Source organism: Ricinus communis, chromosome 4 (genome assembly GCF_019578655.1).
Source record: "Ricinus communis isolate WT05 ecotype wild-type chromosome 4, ASM1957865v1, whole genome shotgun sequence".
Taxonomy (NCBI): domain Eukaryota; kingdom Viridiplantae; phylum Streptophyta; class Magnoliopsida; order Malpighiales; family Euphorbiaceae; genus Ricinus; species Ricinus communis.
Genome location: NC_063259.1, coordinates 18,099,708 through 18,121,928, shown reverse-complemented (window position 1 = coordinate 18,121,928; position 22,221 = coordinate 18,099,708).

Sequence of the window (22,221 nt, the reverse complement as noted above, 5' to 3'; positions counted from 1 at the left end):
ACACCAAGATAAGTAATGGTGAGAAAATCAAACTGATAAACGCTCTCCCTATTTAAGAGGAAGCACCCTTACCAATAAGTTCGAATTTGTCGCCCCAAGATCTAACTTGAAAGTTTGCAATTGATTATGGAACTAACAAACTTAGCAATAGAACTACTAAGCCCTTTAGTTATAAATAGATGAAGAATGTTCAAACAACTCAAGAAACTAATAAAAAGTTAATTGATTGATCAAACATGTAGATGTGAAACTTAAATCAAACAAGTTAATTTAATCTCAAGAAATTCAATAAGGAACACCTTAAGGAATAAGAGTTAACAACTCAAATTAAACTTCATTCAGAAATGTATATTGATCTTATGTCCTTTAGCCCGAAATACATAGCTCTATTTATAGAGTTTTGAAATGATTCTAACCCTAAAAATGACTAAAAGATAAGCAATAAAGAATCAAACCCTAAAAGACTTCTAATGCGCTGCCTCCTTCTCTAAGCATAAGTGGTGGCTGCCCTAGGGTTAGGTGAGACCTCCAATGCTTCTAGAAACCCTAATGCGGCCCAATGCTTCTAGAAACCCTAATGTGCGGCCCAATGCTTCTAGAAACCCTAGGAAAGCCTGTTGACTTTGATCCCTGATCTTTGACCTTGACCTTGTTCCATGACCAGAAGTTTAAGCTTCATTAATAGCAATTAATGTCACTATCTTCAAGGCATTGTTATCTTCATTAAAAGCACCATCATTAGCCATCTTCAAAACATGCTCCAAGTAAGAATTTAAGGCTTGCTTGAACCTTTTACTCCTTGCTCGTGTCATCGGTCCTCCATAGGCTAGTGGATCCATGCTAGTTGACTTAGATGCATCTTTGGTTGCATCATGAATCTACTTGCACAACATCATCATCATCAGGAATATGAATAGAACTAGATAGTTACTTACTTGATCGCGAAGTGATAACCTTCACATGCTCTCTCGGTTGGACTTTATATGCTAGGCAAAGTTCCTGGTTGCCTCTCAACCATTTTCTTAGAAATATGTCCTATTTGATACTCTAAGTTCTCAATAAAGGCCTATTGATTTCTAAGATTTGCATCCGTCTGCTAGAATCTGGTATCTAAAGTGGACACAAACTTCATCATCAGCTCCTCTAAGTTAGGCTTTTCCTCTTGAGTTTGAGGAGACTAAGATGGGAGAACAGATTGTTGTGGCTACTGATGTAGTCACTAAAACCCTGGTGGCCCCTGATTGTTGTTATTCCTCCATCCGAAGTTCGGATGATTTCTCCATCCCGAATTATAAGTGTTAGTATATGAGTTGTTCTGCTGCCTAGGCTGAATCCCCATATAGTCCACCTGTTCATGGTTAGATGAAGAAGAAGCAAACTTACCTCCCAACATACAGTTACTACTGAAAATGCGGGCCACCATAAAACTCACATCTGCTTGGACAGGCATCTGGAGTTGATCCATTTTCTTTGATAATAACTCCACTTGAGCCGCAAGGCTGCAGTGGCATCCAACTGGTGTACACTTCCTTCATCTCCTGTCCTGCTCCTAGTAGTGTGCCATTGGTAATTGTTTATGGCCATCTCTTCTATCAAGCTTTAGGCTTGCTCTGGTGTCTTGCTGCTCAAAAAAGCACCTGCAGCTACATCTACTATCTGCTTAGTAGCCAAATTTAAACCATTATAAAAAGTTTGTACTTGTAACCAGATTGGTAGTCCATGGAGTATACAGCATCACAGTAGGTCATTGTACCTCTCCCAAGTGTCATATATCGACTCATCGTCAAACTACACAATAGAAGATATGTCATTTATAAGTTTAGCAGTTTTAGAGGGAGGAAATGTAACACCCCAACTCAAACTTCCCATTGAATAGCAATATATATATATATAACTTTATAAACATAATTTACTACCTAGTTACAATATACATTCATACAATTTAAGTGGCATGACATACTTAATATATATAAGAAATATTTATACAGTAGTTTAATTCACACAAGTTCCCAAAATGCCCCAATTCTTTAGATAACTCCTCTGGCCCACATGATAATATTGACTGATACAAAAAGAGCAATGCACAGCTAAGGCTATCTACAACTGCACTAACCTGAAAAAAAAAATTTGCTAAGGAATGAGCTAGCGACTCAATAAGCATTTAATTTACTAAACTATAGTATATTAGGCTAGAATTATCAAATCTTTATCAATACAGAAAATTATACCAACACTTAACTAACAATCACAAAATCAACCATTTCAGTTATTCTCATAAACATATAATTTCATCTCACGTAATGCAAATAATCTCAAACTCAACCAAGTCAAATAATTCAATTCCACATTATTTCTATCAAATTAGGATCAGATGACTCATCCTTACATTTCCTCACATTTTTAAATTTCAGTACCCACTTGACAAGACTATCCGCCCGGCTCAGTCTTGCCATCTCACATACTCGGGTAGCTATCCTTGGCTCGGCTTTCCCGATCACACAATATCCATACAAAAGTCATCAATCCTTAATCACAATCATTTCACTTCACAACACATCACAATCAATTCACTTTATAACAAGCCAAAAACATAATTAATATCAACTCAGTCAACCAAGAAATTATCAAGTAATCAAACAGCAGTCCCTACTCAATATATACAATTAGCAACAAATTTCTGAATCCTAAGCCCGATATCTGCTTAAAACAGTTTCGGGCAGGCCATATTAAGTTCAACATATCTCACGTTATGCTCAATCAAAAATTATGAAATTTTGCAGACATATACTAGATATATAAATGAACAACTTTTATGTTTAACTCTCTGCTTGGTTCAGCCTCTAAATACCTCAAAATGTCAGCACAAAAACCAGGTCACCTGCTGAACTAAAAACAGAGTAGCAGCAAAATCAAACCTCATAAGTTCCTACTCACTCAACAATCTGCAAAACCATTTTACAAAGATATTCTTGAGACATATACCTACAACTTTCATGTTTGAAAATTTTCGAGATAAAGCCTCTAAGGTCACGAAATCATAAGTGAAAAATCTGCCCATAAATTTCAGCTTCAAGATCACAAGTAAAAGCATGTTTACTCTTCATTAAACAATTCCAAAACACATAATCATCAACAATTTCATATCATTAACCCTAATTTACAGCAAAATCAAGCAATTAAAATTACTCACCTTTGTTTTCCTTGATTAAGAAAGCCCAAATCTTTCAAGCTTAAAAGAAGAATTTGATTTTCACTTACTAAAAGTTTTGTAGAGTTTGATTTGGAAAATCAAAGTTGAAGAAGGAAAGGAGAAAAATGAGAGAGACAAAGAAGAAAAGGAAATTGGAAAGCATACGTAGATAAGAACAAATGAAAGAGGTGGTATATGGGTGTAGAAATAGGCAAATTACAATTTAATCCTCTTTCTTTCTAACTTTCCAATTTAGTCCAAAATCATTACTTTTCAATTAAATTAATATGTAACTAAATAATTTATTTATCTACCACATAATATAATAAAATAGATCATATATAATCATGATGCAAATGACATGTTTAATGACATGCTAATGAATACTAATTATTAATAAAAAAAATAAATAAATTTGGTTGTGACAATTCCTACCCACTTAGAAAATTTCGTCCTCGAAATTAACTAATCGCCAACAAACATGCCAAATAAGCTCGGGTATTTATCCATCATTTGCTTCTCTACTTCCCAAGTTGCTTCCTTAGATGTATGTTGACTCCATTTCACCTTTACCAAAGGAATTTCCTTGTTTCTTAATTTTCTAACCTGTCGGTCTAATATCTGAATCGGTTCTTCAACATATGTGAGTTTCTCAGAAACTTCAATTTCTGGTATCTTGATGACATGGCTAGGATCAGATCGATATCGTCGAAGCATAGAAACATGGAAAACATTATGTACTTGAGCTAACTCTGGGGGTAATGCAAGTCTATAGGCTAAAGGACCAACCCGCTCTAAAATCTCATACGGCCCGATATATCGAGGACTTAGTTTACCTTGTTTACCAAATCGAAGGATACCCCTCCATGGTGATACTCTCAAGAAAACCTTATCCCCAACTTCATACTCAATTTCCTTCCGTGTTTATCTGCATAGCTTTTCCATACATCTTGTGCGGCCTTGATACATCGCCCGCAACTTGTATCTTGTCTACTGTTTCTTGAATAATTTTAGGACCTTCCAATTGTCTCAACCCTTCTACATCCCAACATATAGGGCTTCTACATTTTCTCCCATATAATGCCTCGTATGGTGGCATACCAATACTAGAATGAAAACTATTATTATAAGCAAATTCCATAAGTGGTACCTGTTCATCCCAATTTTCGCTATACTCTAATGCACAAGCCCGTAACATGTCTTCAAAAGTTTGAATGGTTCTCTCAGATTGCCCATCTGTTTGAGGATGAAAAGCAGTACTGAAATGCAATTTAGTTCCCATTGCCACTTGTAAGCTCTTCCGCTATACTTTAATTGATGGGAAGAATTGTCACAATATTTGCTTTTCCTGGGTGATAATCAATGGTACAATCATAATCCTTCAACAATTCCATCCATCTTCGTTGCCTGAGGTTCAACTCTTTCTGTGTAGGTATGTACTTTAAGCTTTTGTGGTCAGTGAATATCCGAAATGTCTCTCCATAAAGATAATGTCTCCAAGTTTTCAAAGCATGTATAATTGCAGTCAATTCTAAATCATGTGTAGGATAATTTTGTTCATGAGGTTTAAGTTGTCTAGAAGCATAAGCAATAACCCTTCCATTCTGCATCAATACACAACCCAAACCATTAAGTGAAGCATCTGTATAGACTACATATTCCCCTCCTTGTATAGGTAATGTAAGTATAGGTGCTGTAATCAATCTATTTTTCAACTCCTCAAAACTAGCTTGACATTTATCATTCCACTGAAAAGTCACTTGTTTCTTTAACAGATTAGTCAATGGCTTTGCTAAAATGGAGAAGTTCTTCACGAATCTTCTATAGTACCCAGCCAATCCCAGAAAACTACGAACTTCTGAAATATTTCTTGGTGATTCCCACTCCTGAATAGCATTCACCTTAGATGGGTCCAGTTGAACACCTTGTGCAGATATAATATGCCCCAAGAATGCAATGTTATTCATCCAGAACTCACATTTACTGAACTTACCATATAACTGTTTTTCTCTCAAAGTTTGTAATACTGTTCTTAAATGATGTTCATGGTCTTCAGAATTTCTGGAGTATATCAGAATATCATTAATGAAGACTATCACAAATTGATCAAGATATGGTTGAAAAATATTATTCATCAAAGACATGAATGCTGTAGGTGCATTGGTCAAACCAAATGGCATAACAACAAACTCATAATGACCATATCGTGTCCGAAATGCCGTTTTAGGTATAGAAGTCTCTCTAACCTTTAATTGCCAATACCCAGATCTCAAATCAATTTTGGAGAATACAGCTGCCCCTCTGAGTTGATCAAGCAAATCATCAATGCGAGGTAAAGGATATTTGTTCTTGATAGTAACTTGGTTCAACTTCCTATAATCAATGCAAAGTCTCATACTTCCATCCTTTTTCTTCACAAACAACACTGGAGCTCCCCACGGTGATATACTAGGTCGAATATAACCTTTCTCCAATAAATCCTCAAGTTGCTTTTTCAATTCCTGTAATTCTGCCGGTGCCATTCTGTAAGGTGCTATAGAAATAGGAGCAACTCCTGGAATAGTTTCAATTTCAAAATCCACTTCTCGTTGAGGTGGCAATCCAGGTAATTCTTCTAGAAATACATCTGGGAATTCTTTGACTATTGGTACCTCTGAAACCCCTGGACTAACAATTCCAGTGTTTACCACATTCACAAGATAAGCATCACACCCAAATTTCATTAAATGAAAAGCGTGCGTGAGAAATCAAACATGTAGGTACAATTTTCCTGTCACCCGTGAACACTGTTTTTATTTCCCCATCTATAACCATTTTTACTTCCTTCGTTAAACAGTCAACTATGACATGATTTCTAGATAACCAATCCATTCCCAATATCACATCAAAATCTCACAAATTGATCACAATTAGGTCTACTGACATATTTGTACCACAAATCATCACAGAACAAGCCCGAACTACAGTATTCACCATTATTACTCCTCCAACAGGCATCGAAACACAAATATCATGTCCTAAAGATTCAATGGCACAATGCATTTTCAATGCAAAATCACATGAAATGAATGAACATGTAGATCCGGGGTCAACTAACACATATGCATCATGCCTACAAATAGGAATTATACCAGTTATTATCTCTGGAGAAGTAGTTGCTTCCTGCCTCGTAACAGCATACACTCTTGCCTGCGGTAAGGATTGGTTCGCATCTTCAATATGGACATATGCTGCTGTAGCTGCACTTCTACCTCCCCTACCTCTTCCACGACCAGTCGTTGTAGGTACTACATTATCCCCAACACTACTTTGTCCTCCTGAATGGTAGGTACTCGATGCTCCTCTACCTACCACACACTCATTGGCATAATGCCCAGGTTTCCCACATCTATAACAAACCTGCACTCTCGGTCCCCAACACTCTCCTGAATGGGTCCTTCCACAAGTGCCACAAACGGGTCTATATCCTCTACCAGTAAACTCAGAATTACCTCGCATGTTCACTGATCCACCACTTCTACCCAAAGTTATACTACTTGGCCCTCTAAACTGATAACTACCCCTTCCTCTAAAACCTCCTCGCTGACCTCCTGATCCTCCCCTAGGTGTAAATGAGGTACCTCTAGAGAAAGATGGAGTAAATGTCCCAATTATCTTCTTTTTCTTTGCTTCTAATATATTTCTTTCTAAGAATAATTCTTCTGCTCTTGTTGCAGCTTCCAATAAAGCAATAAAGGTAGGTGGTTGCACTGCCAACTTTTCACGAATCTCCAATCTCAAACCCCTCTCAAATCTATTTCTCTTCAATTCATCAGTTGCCACTTCCTCTGGTGCATACCTAGATAACCTTGTAAATTGTAATTCATAGTCGGCAACAGACATCTCATGTTGATTCAATTCAAGGAATTCAAGTTTCTTCCTCTCTTGATATATTGGTGGCATATACGTCATCTTGAACTCCTTTAAGAATTCTTCCCATGTAACACCCCCATCACATGCTAACCAATAAACATTAGCCAGGAAGCATACAAGCGTCGTAGAATATATACTACAGGTAGATAGGTCAATATGTAGGTTGTTAAGAATCCAGACACAAGGTTATTAACATATAAACATATGATTATACTTAAACATCATTTAACAAGTATTACAAACATCTTCTTATGCCTTATAAGGCATACTTCCATATATATCACATAACTGCATACAAAAATGCATCGAGGAGACTTCACAAAACCGCCCAACTTGGCAGGCTCGCTAAAAGCTAGACTTCGCATACAACCAACGGATGCACTACTATTTACAAACCTGAAAAGAAAAATTTTGGAGAGGGGTGAGCCTCCATTTCAGTGAAATAAATAATCAACATAATCTATATCACATACACTTAATACAATTTCCACCCAATCACATAACTTTCCATGATATTCATAGTTTAGGTATAAAGTCATACCATTCTACTCAATTCATTACAACCATCATAGAAGAAATACAATTCAACAATTATGGTTAGTTCTCACGGCTTGTGGATCCCCTTTAATGTGCTGCTCCGCCTCATCCCTCGCATATCACACACGTGGTACTCGCCTCATCTCACATTATACACTTTTATAGCCTCTCTAGGCTTTAGCCTCCCAAGGCTTTATATATATATATTTTTTTTTCACAGGGGAATCCACCATTCACATGCACATATGCACTTAACATCACAATTCAATCATTTCACTTATATCATATTTCAGCAATAACAATTGTTCCACTCAACACCAATCATTTCCATCTCAGTCATTCAAACATAAACAATATTAAGCAAATGCAACCATTTGCGGAACATTTGATTAAATATATGAACATAGCAAATATTAACTATTTACTTACTCAAAATATACTTATTCCTTTAGCATATAGAAACCTCCTTTCTCCACAACTTCCTTTCCAGGCCTTTGAGTACCTGTCAACACATTCATCAATTCACATTTCATGCATATTACAAATATTCATGTAAATGCGAGTTCTAATGCATTACAAGATCATCCCCTCTCTAATTCATAGGTCTAACTCTTCCTCTAAGACTCTCAATTACTGTTTTAATATCCTATAAACATTTCCCATCTAGTTAAATACCAATTTAACTCAAATTAACATCAATAAATTGCATAAAACTAATCTCCAACATTTCTGTTTTCTAGACAGAATTTAGTACCAAGGTATATTTATTGCTGGGCAAAATTGGCTTAATACAAAAATCTCATATTAAATAGACATATCCATTTATGCGTCTAGTTTCATCTCCAAGAAGAATTACTCAATTCCGACTTCTATAGATTTAATTATTTTCAAATTACTGAGCAAGGGTCATACAGCTAGTTGTACCCAAGCAGCAATCTGTTTGCTCAATTTAAGCAATCATAACGGCAAAAATAGCAAAATCATAAAACTACAAAGTTATAGAGGACTCTTTACAATTTCCATAGACACCAATTAAGCTTAATTTTGACTTATATAACCCATGTTATGCCTAAAATACAGAACATCAAGGTTGCTGGAATTTTGACAGTTTTCTATCTTAACATACTTAAACTTAAATCAAGCTTAATCTTTATGCAATCATTCAATACTCTACTAATTCATGATAATCAGACCTTTAATTAATCAATGAGAGCATCAAATAAAGTTTTTCCAATTTGTAATCAAGAACCCTAATGACAAATTAATAACACTCAAGTAACAACTTACCAATTTCAGCTTTTGGGTTGCTAATATGCTTAAATCCTTTAGCTTTAGCTTGGCTCCTTCAATAGTTGGCAAAATCCTATCTTAATCTTAAGTTTTTCTAGGTATTCCACTCCTCTCTTTTATTCCAAATTTTGTGTTTTTGGCCATGTACGAATTTTAGAGAAATGAAGAGGTAAAATGAGCTTGCTCATGGTTCCAATTTCCAATATTCCTCTCTTAATGCCACCACCTACTAAACTATTTTTATAACCGAAATTAATTCTTACTAACCATATATAGGTACTAACTTTTAATTGTATCTTTTAAGTCCAATCTATTTACCCAACCTTCAACTATTGGTTCAATTAAGTCTTAAGGCTTAATACACATAACCCAAGTACTTAATCAACTTATCTAAATTAATAATCTAATATCATGCTTCTTATTCTCTACTTATAATTAATATATATCTGTTCTCATAAAATAAAAATATCATTGATATACCATCATATGCCCAATGATTAAATGTAAATGCACATAACATGGATGATGAGAAAATGCAGGCGTTACATCCCATGTCATTGTCAATGGTTGTGTTTGGCTACCTCGGACTGTCTCCCACCAGTTTCTAGCATCCTTAAGAAATAATGAGGTTGCATACCTCACTTTCATTTGGGTTGTCAGTTGGGTATTAAATTGTGTAAACACACCTTTAACAGACTTTAGCCATTCCTCTGCTACAATTGGATCAGTTGTCCCCTCAAACTCTTTCCCGCCATGCTTTCTTAACTTTCCAAAGTTTGCATCCAATGCAGGTACGTTTAGTGGAGGTGGTGGCTGTTGTTGAGCTAATCTTCTTAACTCTTCAGCTATTTACTGAGCATACCCTTCAGCTTTTCCTTGTGACAGTTCATTTTCATGCATCTGTTCTTGTTCAATATGATGTGCATGAACTGACTCATGTGAACCTACTAGGCCAGTGGAGTGCTCATCCATGCCTATATCATTAACAAACTTCACAACAATAAATGGTTGTGCATAATTACTATATGCTTGCATGTTATGCTCTTAATCCCCTCTATTCCCATTAATTCAATCACACAAGCATTTAACATATTGGAACATATTAAAAATTCCAACTCACTTTAACATATCACAACACATACACACCTTCATATAACATAACATAAACACAAATATAAGTACTCAAACTTATGTCCCAATGGTCTAATCCCTGCTCTGATACCAAAAACTGTAACACCCCAACTCAAACTTCCCATTGAATAGCAATATATATATATATATAACTTTATAAACATAATTTACTACCTAGTTACAATATACATTCATACAATTTAAGTGGCATGACATACTTAATATATATAAGAAATATTTATACAATAGTTTAATTCACACAAGTTCCCAAAATGCCCCAATGCTTTAGATAACTCCTCTGGCCCACCTGATAATATTGACTGATGCAAAAGAGCAATGCAGCCTAAGGCTATCTACAACTGCACTAACTTTGAAAAAAAAATTTGCTAAGGAATGAGCTAGCGACTCAATAAGCATTTAATTTACTAAACTATAGTATATTAGGCTAGAATTATCAAATCTTTATCAATACAGAAAATTATACCAACACTTAACTAACAATCACAAAATCAACCATTTCAGTTATTCTCATAAACATATAATTTCATCTCACGTAATGCAAATAATCTCAAACTCAACCAAGTCAAATAATTCAATTCCACATTATTTCTATCAAATTAGGATCAGATGACTCATCCTTACATTTCCTCACATTTTTAAATTTCAGTAACCACTTGACAAGACTATCCGCCCGGCTCAGTCTTGCCATCTCACATACTCGGGTAGCTATCCGCCTGGCTCAGCTTTCCCGATCACACAATATCCATACAAAAGTCATCAATCCTTAATCATAATCATTTCACTTCACAACACATCACAATCAATTCACTTTATAACAAGCCAAAAACATAATTAATATCAACTCAGTCAACCAAGAAATTATCAAGTAATCAAACAGCAGTCCCTACTCAATATACACAAAGTTTAGTCTATTAAATACTTACCAAAAGTTATAGGATAACAAAGTAATCCTATTTTTTTTTCTTACCACTTCCTTGCCTTTGGATGAACCTATTCACATATTCAATACAAATACAATTTAATCACAAGGCATAAATATATATATATATTTACTATCAATAAAATATCACATTTCAACAAAATAACATATATTCTAGATATTAATATGATGCATGAGATGAATGACAACAAATCAACATATTTGTTGATGAAGGCAGCTTGTAGGTACTGAATTAGAAATTACACCAAAACTTATGTACAATTAATAAAAATCTCATATTTTCCAGAATTATACTTCCATTTTTATAGAAACCATAGCAGAAAGAATCACCTCAAAATCATTGGTATAGAAATAGTTATGACATTTTCTATACAGCTGCTCAAATTTCCATCTAAACAGAACAGTAAAAAGTTTCCTATTAAATGACCAATCAAACGAATGAATTTTCTGATGAAACTCTCCAGATATAAAGTTAACATTCTAAAGTTTCTATAGACACTAATTTTACTCAATTTGGACTTCTCTAGCTCAAGTTGTGAAACACACAATTAGCAACAAATTTCTGAATCCTAAGCCCGATTTCTGCTTAAAACAGTTTCGGGCAGACCATATTAAGTTCAACATATGTCACGTTATACTCAACCAAAAATTATGAAATTTTGCAGAAATATACTAGATATATCAATGAACAACTTTCATGTTTAACTCTCTGCTTGGTTCAGCCTCTAAATACCTCAAAATGTCAGCACAAAAACCAGGTCACCTGCTGAACCAAAAACAGAGCAGCAGCAAAATCGAACCTCATAAGTTCCTACTCACTCAACAATCTGCAAAACCATTTTACAGAGATATTCTTGAGATATATACCTACAACTTTCATGTTTGAAAATTTTCGAGATAAAGCCTCTAAGGTCACGAAATCATAAGTGAAAAATCTGCCCAGAAATTTCAGCTTCAAGATCACAAGTAAAAGCATGTTTACTCTTGATTAAACAATTCCAAAACACATAATCATCAACAATTTCATATCATTAACCCTAATTTACAGTAAAATAAAGCAATTAAAATTACTCACCTTTGTTTTCCTTGATTAAGAAAGCCCAAATCTTTCAAGCTTAAAAGAAGAATTTGATTTTCACTTACTAAAAGTTTTGTAGAGTTTGATTTGGAAAATCAAAGTTGAAGAAGGAAAGGAGAAAAATGAGAGAGACAAAGAAGAAAAGGAAATTGGAAAGCATACGTAGATAAGAACAAATGAAAGAGGTGGTATATTGGTGTAGAAATAGGCAAATTACAATTTAATCCTCTTTCTTTCTAACTTTCCAATTTAGTCCAAAATCATTACTTTTCAATTAAATCAATATGTAACTAAATAATTTATTTATCTACCACATAATATAATAAAATAGATCATATATAATCATGATGCAAATGACATGCTAATGAATATTAATTATTAATAAAAAAAATAAATAAATTTGGTTGTGACAGGAAAATACTTAAACAGTAATTTTTCTGCCAAAGAATCCCAAGTAGTGATAGTGTTTGGAGGTAGCAACTGCAGCCACCAGTTTGCTCTATCCCTCAAAGAAAATGGAAACAAGCGAAGACAAATTGCATCGTCTGTTGTCCTATTAATCTTGAAGGTATCATAAATATCCAAGAAACTCGCCATATGCACGTTAGGATCCTCATCTGGCAAGCCTCCAAACTGAACTGTTTTCTGCATCGTCTGAATCACATTAGGTTTTATTTTAAAATTATTGGCGGCGACAACCGGTCTCATAATGCATGTTTGCATCCCCTCCAATGATGGTTTCGTAAAATCATACATTTTTCGGTTATTCTTATTGTTATCGTTGGCGTCTGCCATCTCTACTGTAGTGTATTCCGGTTCACTCTCGTCTGTGACTTTTCCAACTTGAATCTCTTCTTCCTCTATATTCAACCGCTTCCTCAACTACTTGAGGGATCGCTCAGGGTCTACTAGATCAAGATTGGACCTTCTGGTCATACACTACCTGAAACAATGAATAACCAACAACACAAATGAATAAAAGAATAAAATCAAACAAAAACAAATAAAGAACAAAAAATAAATGGCTAAATTAATAAGAATACACAGTTTATAATATTTCTCAAAACAAAGTCCCCAGCAATGAGGCCAAAAACTTAACGCTGGATAAACACGACTAGCAATCTACAGGCAAGTGCACCTATGAAATGTAATCTAGCTATAGCAAGTATCAATATCGTATCCCATGAGAATTGAGAAGCTACTGCTACTACGCTATTCCTATTATCTAACCGATCAAAAGGTGGTGAAGATCATTAACTAAAAATGATTGAGAATGCAAATGAAAACTAAATTTTAAGAAATAGAATAAAAGTTTGAAAAAGACAATGAGATGAGTTAACCCAATTGGGGATCATTTCTTAAATAAATTGGCCACTCTCTCGAGTTAACCAATTCCTAATCCTAAAGATCTAAAGTTGGAATCTCTTCCTAACAATTGATTTTAGAATAGCATTAATCTTTAAATTACCGCTAATAAGAATGTCTAGTTCTTATTCCAGTAAGTTATTACACTTATCTCTAAGATGCAAATCACTTAATCACACAAGTAGTTGTCCAAACTCAATTGAATTTCTCAATTACAAAGGAATTCTCAAATTGATTCAACAATGAAGAAGACATAATAGATTTTATTATACTTGAATGAAAACTACAATCTTCAATAATTCAATCAATTAGGCACAAAAAAAGCTTAGCATAGCTAAAGATTACCCCTAAATGGGTTTAATATGATTAGTTACACATGTTCATAATTAAAGTAATACAAGAATCAAATATAAAGCAAACAAGAATAAAAAAGAACATGTACAACCCTTTTCTCGAATGGTGGAAATGTTATCCCCTCTTGAATAACTCTGAATCCAATCTCTACAGCTTAAAATCTTCTTCTTCTTTCCTTTGAATCTTCAAACCAATCCTCAAGAATAGCTATCTGGATGATGTTGAAGTGGAATTCGTCTCTGTTTTCCTCTTCTTGATCGTTTAGAAGGTTGCTCTGAAGGTATGTCTTGAATACCCCAAAATTCTCTCTCTCCAAAATCCTCTAAATCCCCTTCTCTTTCTTTTTCTTTTCTTTTAAATTAGGTTTCAGGATCCAACACGGCTTGGATTTGGGTCGTGCTGGTCCATGCTGTGTTGATCTAAAATTATACATCTGGCCTTCTTCAGCATGGCTTGGATTTGGGTCGTGCTACTCAGCACAGGCATGCTCCTAGGTCGTGTCACTCTCGAAAATCGTGTTGCAAATTGCTTCTTCTCGCTATGGGTAAGGTGTTTCAGCATGCCCTCTGACCCTAACCGTGCTTCTCAGTAAGGGCGTGTTGAACAGTCTAACGCGCCCATCGTTTTTTCCCGATTCTGGTCCGATTTCTCTCTAACTTAGATGATGTAACTAGAAAAACACCTGAGATACAAAGGAAACTGAAATAGGGTGATTCTAATACAAAAACATATAATTTGTCCTAAAAACAAATCAAAATCAAGCATGCAAACATGTGTAATATCAAGGATATCAATGAACTTTATCTATAAAGAAATAGAACCCAAAGCGAATTGATGCTAACTTTAGGATCGTCAAATTCATACCTATGATGATGGAACTAAAATCCTTTGATTATAAGGAATCAAGAAGTTTAGTTATAAAAAGATTTATGTAACCATAATTCCAAAAGCTTAAAAAATTAAGTTTTGAAAATTGATAAGATAAGGAATTTGTAAACGATGCAAGAAAACTTGAAAAGTTCATAAAGAACAAAATAAAGAAATAACTTTCACTTTATTGATAAGAAAATAATTCATACAAGATTGATTGACATAGGTAGCCGAATACAAGATATTTATAGGCCTCCTACAATCCTAGAATGACACTAGAAAAGAAATAAAATCACTTAGGAAGTAATATATTAGTTTCTAAACTAAGTACTAAATTCCTAAATAGCTAAACAAGCATGTGTCTCCTATAATTAAGCTAGGAAAAAGGAAATAAGTTATTTAAGGAGTAAATCATTACTTTCTAAAAATAAGGGATATAAGAAATTTCCTAAGAAATAAAAATAGAAGGTGCCATCCCCCCTTGTTGACTAGTTAACAAGTTTAAGTTGAAATCCTAATCACTTAAGGAGGTCACACGCACGGGCTTGCTCCTTAATTCCTCCTTGGCCCAACTTGCTTCCTTAGTTCCTTATTAACTTGATTGGAATAATTAAGGCCCAATCAGATTTAATCAAGCCCATAGTATTGGGTCAAGCTAATAAGTCTTGGACTTGATTTTAGAGTTGGCTCATCATGGCTTGTAATGTCTTGAACCCAAATATTCTTTATAAGACCAACAAGTGCTTTTTTCATCTTCTTGGTCTTTGATCTTGTGATTGGTTCTTCTTGAATGTTAAAAAGGGTCTTGGACTCTTATAGTATATGGACTCTTGGCCTTGGTCATATCACCCTCGTCGAGTACGGATAAGAGGGTACCTGCCTATATACAAGAAATTTGATGCAATTAATTTAAACAAGAATATTGAATGTGTTTATAGTAATTATTAATATCAAAAATAATAATTTATATTACCTATCATTCTCAATCCATATCTAGGGCTTCGAACTCCCGATGATGATTTGACAAGTAAGGTCCCCTCAGGTGGTGGCACGGGTGTACTGAGAGGTGGGCAAGTTGATATTTGGGATAGGGAGTAAAAAGGAAAAATTTTGACATTATTAAAGTGTTAAAGAAACCTTATGTACATGATGCTTGTTTTATAATTGATGTGATTGACCCTTTAATTGAAATAGTTTTTAGAAATGAATCATATCAAGAACCATTAGAGGCATGTCTAGCATTGAGCTTGAATGAGATAAGTGATAATGAGAAAATTATTGAGTGTGCTTTAAGGTTAAATGAGAAGGGTGTTAAAATTAAGAAGCATAATTTGAGATTAAAGAATCTTGGTCAAAGGAAACCAAAACCGAATCACTCAATCAAAACATCACCTAAACCTGAATTTAAATAAATCTCATCTCATCTTACATCTAAGTTTTTGGGTGCCAATGATACTTCTCTTATAATTGTTTTTGCTTACTTAACTGTTATAGAAGAGGATAAACTGCTGAAAAAGAAAAAAAAAAGAAAAAGATGGTTAGTTCTGGGGACTTTCAAAGAGTTATTAGTAAGGTATGCAGGAAGAAGTTGAAGGAGCCACCTTGAATTAAAAGAAAAGAGTATGCCAAAGTCAAGCTATTAACTATAAACAAGCGCTTCTTGGGAGGCAATCCAAGTATTTTTCTTTTTAGTTAATTTTATTTCGGTATTGTTTTCTTTTAGTTTTTTTTTATTATTATTATTGCAGTATTTTATTTATTGGTGGGAATAGAATAAGGTAATATGATAGTCCACTCAATCAATGGATCTTAAATCAAGAAAAGTCTATACATGTGCAATTTGATGATATTCTAAAGACAAGAAAGAATTAGATAATGAATGTGGATATGCTTAAATCAGGGGAATTTCCTTCTCTTTTATTTGTATATGACTAAATAATTTAACATTGAGGACAATGTCAATATTAAATGTGGGGGAGAAAAATAAAGCTAAGATTTTGCTAATTTTAATTTTGTGTTTTTTTCTTTTGTCTTTAAGTATCTTATCTATTACTCGGATTCTTTCTTAATTAATTTCGTTGAAAATCTATAATGAACATATTAAAGCTAATTTTTTATCTAGAAGGTTGATATAGTTTTTCATAATTATATAGTATTTAAGTCTTATAACTATTGGACATAAGACCTTGGCATATGATTAACATAGATAACTGAGAAAATTACAAGTTATCATTTTATCAATTATTTTAGAAAATTAATTATTGTTTTGTGCTTATGTCTCTATTTATTGCTAGTGATTGAATGAGATTTTGAGTTAAGTTGATACTCCGCTAGTGTTTAGTTGCTTAGTAATTGGGAAACTTCATTACAAATATTGATCTTCGCGTCAAATGGTGATTGAGCATTATGAGTAAGCAAAGCTTTCTTAGTATATTATATGCTGAATAAACCGGGTGCTTTCATCATTAATACCTGAATCACTATAATTCCTTATTGTTTTTTTTTTCTTTCTCCTATTTAAAATTAAAATTTTTATTTTTCAACATTTCTACAATTCACCAATTCAATTCTGATGTGCGTAAAATACATACATCTAAATGGAATTTTTAAGATTGATTTTATGTACATTTGGATGTGAATTGGTCCCAACACTCACCCTATGTGTTTGTTTGTGTGCATTAGGTCCAAAAGAAGTCAAAGTATGATAAAGGGAAGAATTGGAGCATAATTGGATGTCAAAGCTGCCGAAACAAGCTAAGTATGCCATGAGGAAGGTTAACACAACCGTGTTGGATTCAACACTGGTCGTGTTCCCAACACGGCCAACAACACGGCCGTGTTGGATGCATCAAACATCAAAGAAAAAAGAGGTTTTTAGGGAGCACGGCTACAGAGAGTAACACGGGCATTAACACCAGAACATGTTGGGAACACGGGCATCAACACGGCCATGTTCATGGCAGCTGGTCAAATTCATTTAAAAAGAAAGAAAAGAGAAAAAGGGAGGTAGCTAGGGTTAGAATGTCCAAAACTCATCTTTTTCTCTGTCTAAGGGTTTTCTGAGTTGAAACTAAGAGAAAAGGAGACTTGGATTAAGGTTTCACTTGGATTCTCTTCTAAGATCAAAGATTGGCGAGGATTGTCAATTGGTTTCAATCCGAGTAAGAGGAACAAGAATCGATCCAAAATTAGGCACAAGGAATTGGAGCTATTTACTCTCATTCAAGGGTGTATTCGGGTTCCTATACCTTTACTCATCTTTTGTAATTGAATTCTTGTTGGTTGTGATTATGAACATGATTAGCTAAACTTATTAACCCATTGGGATTCTTTATCTAGGGATTTTTGTACTTCAATTTTGAATTGAATGTATTGATTGTCAATATTGGTTTGCAATGGAAGTATTTATTGATTTGTTCTTCATATCTTGTTGAATGATTCTTGAAAATTTGAATGATCTTGAGAAAGACGTTTAGGTTTGGATTGTCCTTTGCAACCTAGAATTGAATTCGCCTAGAGATAGGGTGTTCGTTCTACCGGATTGAGAATTAACAACTCTCAATAGTGTTAAATGGTAAATAATGCTAATTTGGATAATTAGAGTTAGGAAGAGATTTCAACGTAATTAATCTAAGTTAAGATATTAGTGTCCTTGAGAAAGGCGTTAATTGCGTAGAGATTTCCCCACGGAAATTGAATTCAATCAATCAATTCCACCTTTAGTTTCCATTCCGTAGAGACAAGAATTCCCAAGGGATTATTCCTTTATTTGAATTAATCCTTCCCTAGTAGCCGTAGTTAGACAACAATTAGAGTAGCTATTAGTTAATTTAGGAATTATTCATTAACACCATTTATTTTCTGTGATTAGATAATAGAGAAGATTGAGTAGATTTAGGTTCACATGTTCTTTGGAGAATACGACACTTTGTAATCGCCGTTAGCTATACTCCACTGATAGGTACACTGCCTTAGGTCATTGTCACGACCCCCAAACTTCTTTTTAGCCTTTCAATTAAGCCCCTAACTATTTAATTTGGGCCAAATCCGAATTATTGAAAATACACAATTACAAAAATACCCACTGAGCATATTTATTTACAAAAATACCAAGCTCACAAATTTCCATTAAAACCCCATAAAAATAACATTATACTTTCAATCCTTATTCCAAAATAAATTTCCAATTAAATCCTACATACAATTAAATTAAATAATCAATTTCCAACTTAAAATTTAATACTACTAATCAATTATAATACCAATTTTCTCAAAATTCTTTTATAAAAACATCCCTTATAATTTCTTCCAAAATTTTTCAATATATAATTTTACTTATATAAATATGCATTTGGAAAAATTTTGAATAACCAAAATATAATCATTTCAAATTAAACCCAATAATAATGAAGCTAAAATTAACTTAAATAAAAACTCATTATTAAATATATAAAAATTCCGGGTGTTACATTCTCCCCCCCTTAAAAAAAAATTCGACCTCGAATTTTAAAAGAAAAGGGGCTACACTCTAAGACTGAAACTAATTAGGAACCTCTCAACTCCAACCCGGCTTCTAGAGAACTTTCCTCGGTAGAAACTAAACTAAACCACAAGACTCATCAGTAAAACCCTTAAATAAAACTGGCGAACCTGAAAATCCGCGATCCTCACTTACTACTCCTCGGAAACCAAATCTTCACTTGCTTCCACACACTAAGGGTCCAACACGAGCAAAGATCGAAAATATACTTCCTCAACTCAGACTTACAAACAACTGGATTTGACCTCAGAGAACATTACTAATACTTGGCGGCAAGTCCAACTTACATGCCACCTCACCAACCTGCCGACAAAACCAAGGGTCTCCATAACCTTATTTTCTTACCGAGTCACATCACTTATGACATAACATCCATCTGATCGCATCAACCGACATAACCCATGCCATCCTGACACAAGATTCCTCCTTGACTGAAATCCAAAAGCCTCCCTTATAATCTAACATGGGGCCTACAGCTCCACATACTCACTCTCTCAATAACTCAACTCGTCATCCAGAGAATTCTCAAGCTAACACTATTTACTTTGAAAATTTTACTTATTTATTTACTTTATAATCATCACTGATAAAAACTTTATTATCTTGAAAAATACTTTTACAAAATCGTAAAATCTCTAGCCATTTTTCTTTATATAAAATTCTACAATATCGCGCGCCAGGGTGATGATGCCCCCTATCACCAAGGGTTGCAATGCACAATGTATGATGCATGTCCTAAAATGGATTTATGTATGCCTAACAGTGAAATGCCATATGCATTCTTACGGGACTGGGCGCAATATTGTATTTTAAAACACTTGTTCTACTTAGAAAAATAGATAATGTTCGCTTAAGTTTCTCTGGATTATGAGCGTCCGAAAATACTCCTGCTACCTTTCTTAAGCTTCTTACAATCACCAAAACTCAACCATAGAGCTCTGACATCTACTCGACTTCCCAGGCACTACTTTCGGCGCTACTCAATAAGACGATGCCTGATGCGATGACGAGACAATCCATGACACGATTGCAACCACGCTCTACACTAAACCGACTGCGGTGCCCACCATCGAAACAACAATCAAAGCTTCTAAAGGCGGATCGCACTAATCACTAAGAAACAAAGACGAGTCTATCGCTCTGGATCTTCCCATCGCTACAAGCTCATTCTCGTGACAAAGCACCAAAGACAAGCTTACAAGAAAGGAAAGACCGACTCTCTAATGTTGAAGGTCAAACACCGGAGTCAATGAAAACAACAAGAGCGGACATGATCCTAACTCGCGGTGCAAGAAAAATCTTAACTTAGGTCGAAGGAAATCTAAACCTAAGCTCTGATACCAACTTTGTCACGACCCCCAAACTTCTTTTTAGCCTTTCAATTAAGCCCCTAACTATTTAATTTGGGCCAAATCCGAATTATTGAAAATACACAATTACAAAAATACCCCCGACTGAGCATATTTATTTACAAAAATACCAAGCTCACAAATTTCCATTAAAACCCCATAAAAATAACATTATACTTTCAATCCTTATTCCAAAATAAATTTCCAATTAAATCCTACACACAATTAAATTAAATAATCAATTTCCAACTTAAAATTTAATACTACTAATCAATTATAATACCAATTTTCTCAAAATTCTTTTATAAAAACATCCCTTATAATTTCTTCCAAAATTTTTCAATATATAATTTTACTTATATAAATATGCATTTGGAAAAATTTTGAATAACCAAAATATAATCATTTCAAATTAAACCCAATAATAATGAAGCTAAAATTAACTTAAATAAAAACTCATTATTAAATATATAAAAATTCTGGGTGTTACAGTCATAGTCTTGCTTGACTTAGCACACATTAAACTCCCTTCTTGGTTCATAAAGATGAATAACCTCTAACCTCATAAGCAACCTTATTATTCACAATTTCAGCTTAGAACTAAATTATTTTAAAAAAAAGTTTGACAGGAGATTTAACTTCTCTGAGTTCGACTTCAAATTCAAAGTAGAATGCAACCACTCTGAAGAAGAATAATTCAAATATCTTGAAGATGAAGGATGTAGAGTCTATCTTATAACTAGCTATGGTTTTAGATTTTCACAACCACTTTAGTACAAGTCATACGATGAAGAAATTTATATGGTAGAAATCTTGAGTTATGTGGTTCATACATCCTTTCTTTTCATGATTTAAATGATGGCTCAGGTCCTTGGTTATAAATTTATTGGGCTTGTTCTATCATTACATTTGCAGGATCTCCTTTATTGAATTATGCTTCAATGCCTAACAATTTGATGTTGTTGCTGTTGGATTTCTTTATGCCTACCACTATCGGCCTCCATCGAGTGGCAAGATTCGCAGTGTTTGAGAGATGAAGAAAGACAAGGGATTGGGAAAAGGAGGAGCTAAAAGATAAAAGAAGGTGCTGAGAGTCGATTGTGGGATTGGAGATCTCAGACTTTTTTTTTTTTACCCGCTTTAAATCTGGTTGTTTTGCTTTCAAGTATTGGGTTTTGTATTTTTATATTTGAAATCTTTATTTCAAATAATAAAATTTTAGATTTCTTAGAATTTCTATATTAATTAATAATGAGTTTTTGCTTTCTTTTTAACAAACTTGTCAAGTATATATAAGTTATTTAATTCATAATTTTTTCTTATTTTTATATGATATAATTAGTTGAAGTTTATTTATAAATTTATATAAAGGTACAAAATATCTTCAGTTTACATTTTGATCCAAGTTAGAAATAAAAAGAGCTAGGGTTGTTATTGAATCGAGCGCAAGCTGAACATCAACAGCTTCAGGCTAGGTTCATTTGATTTTGGCAGAGGCTCGAGCTCCGTTCGAGTTTTTATAATAGAGCTTGAGCTCAGCTCGTTGGAAAATATTTAAGCTCACGAATGGCTCAAGCTCGATTTGCAACTAGCTCGGTTTGATGAATAACTCGAGCTCGGTTAGATTTGATTTGTTAAGTGATT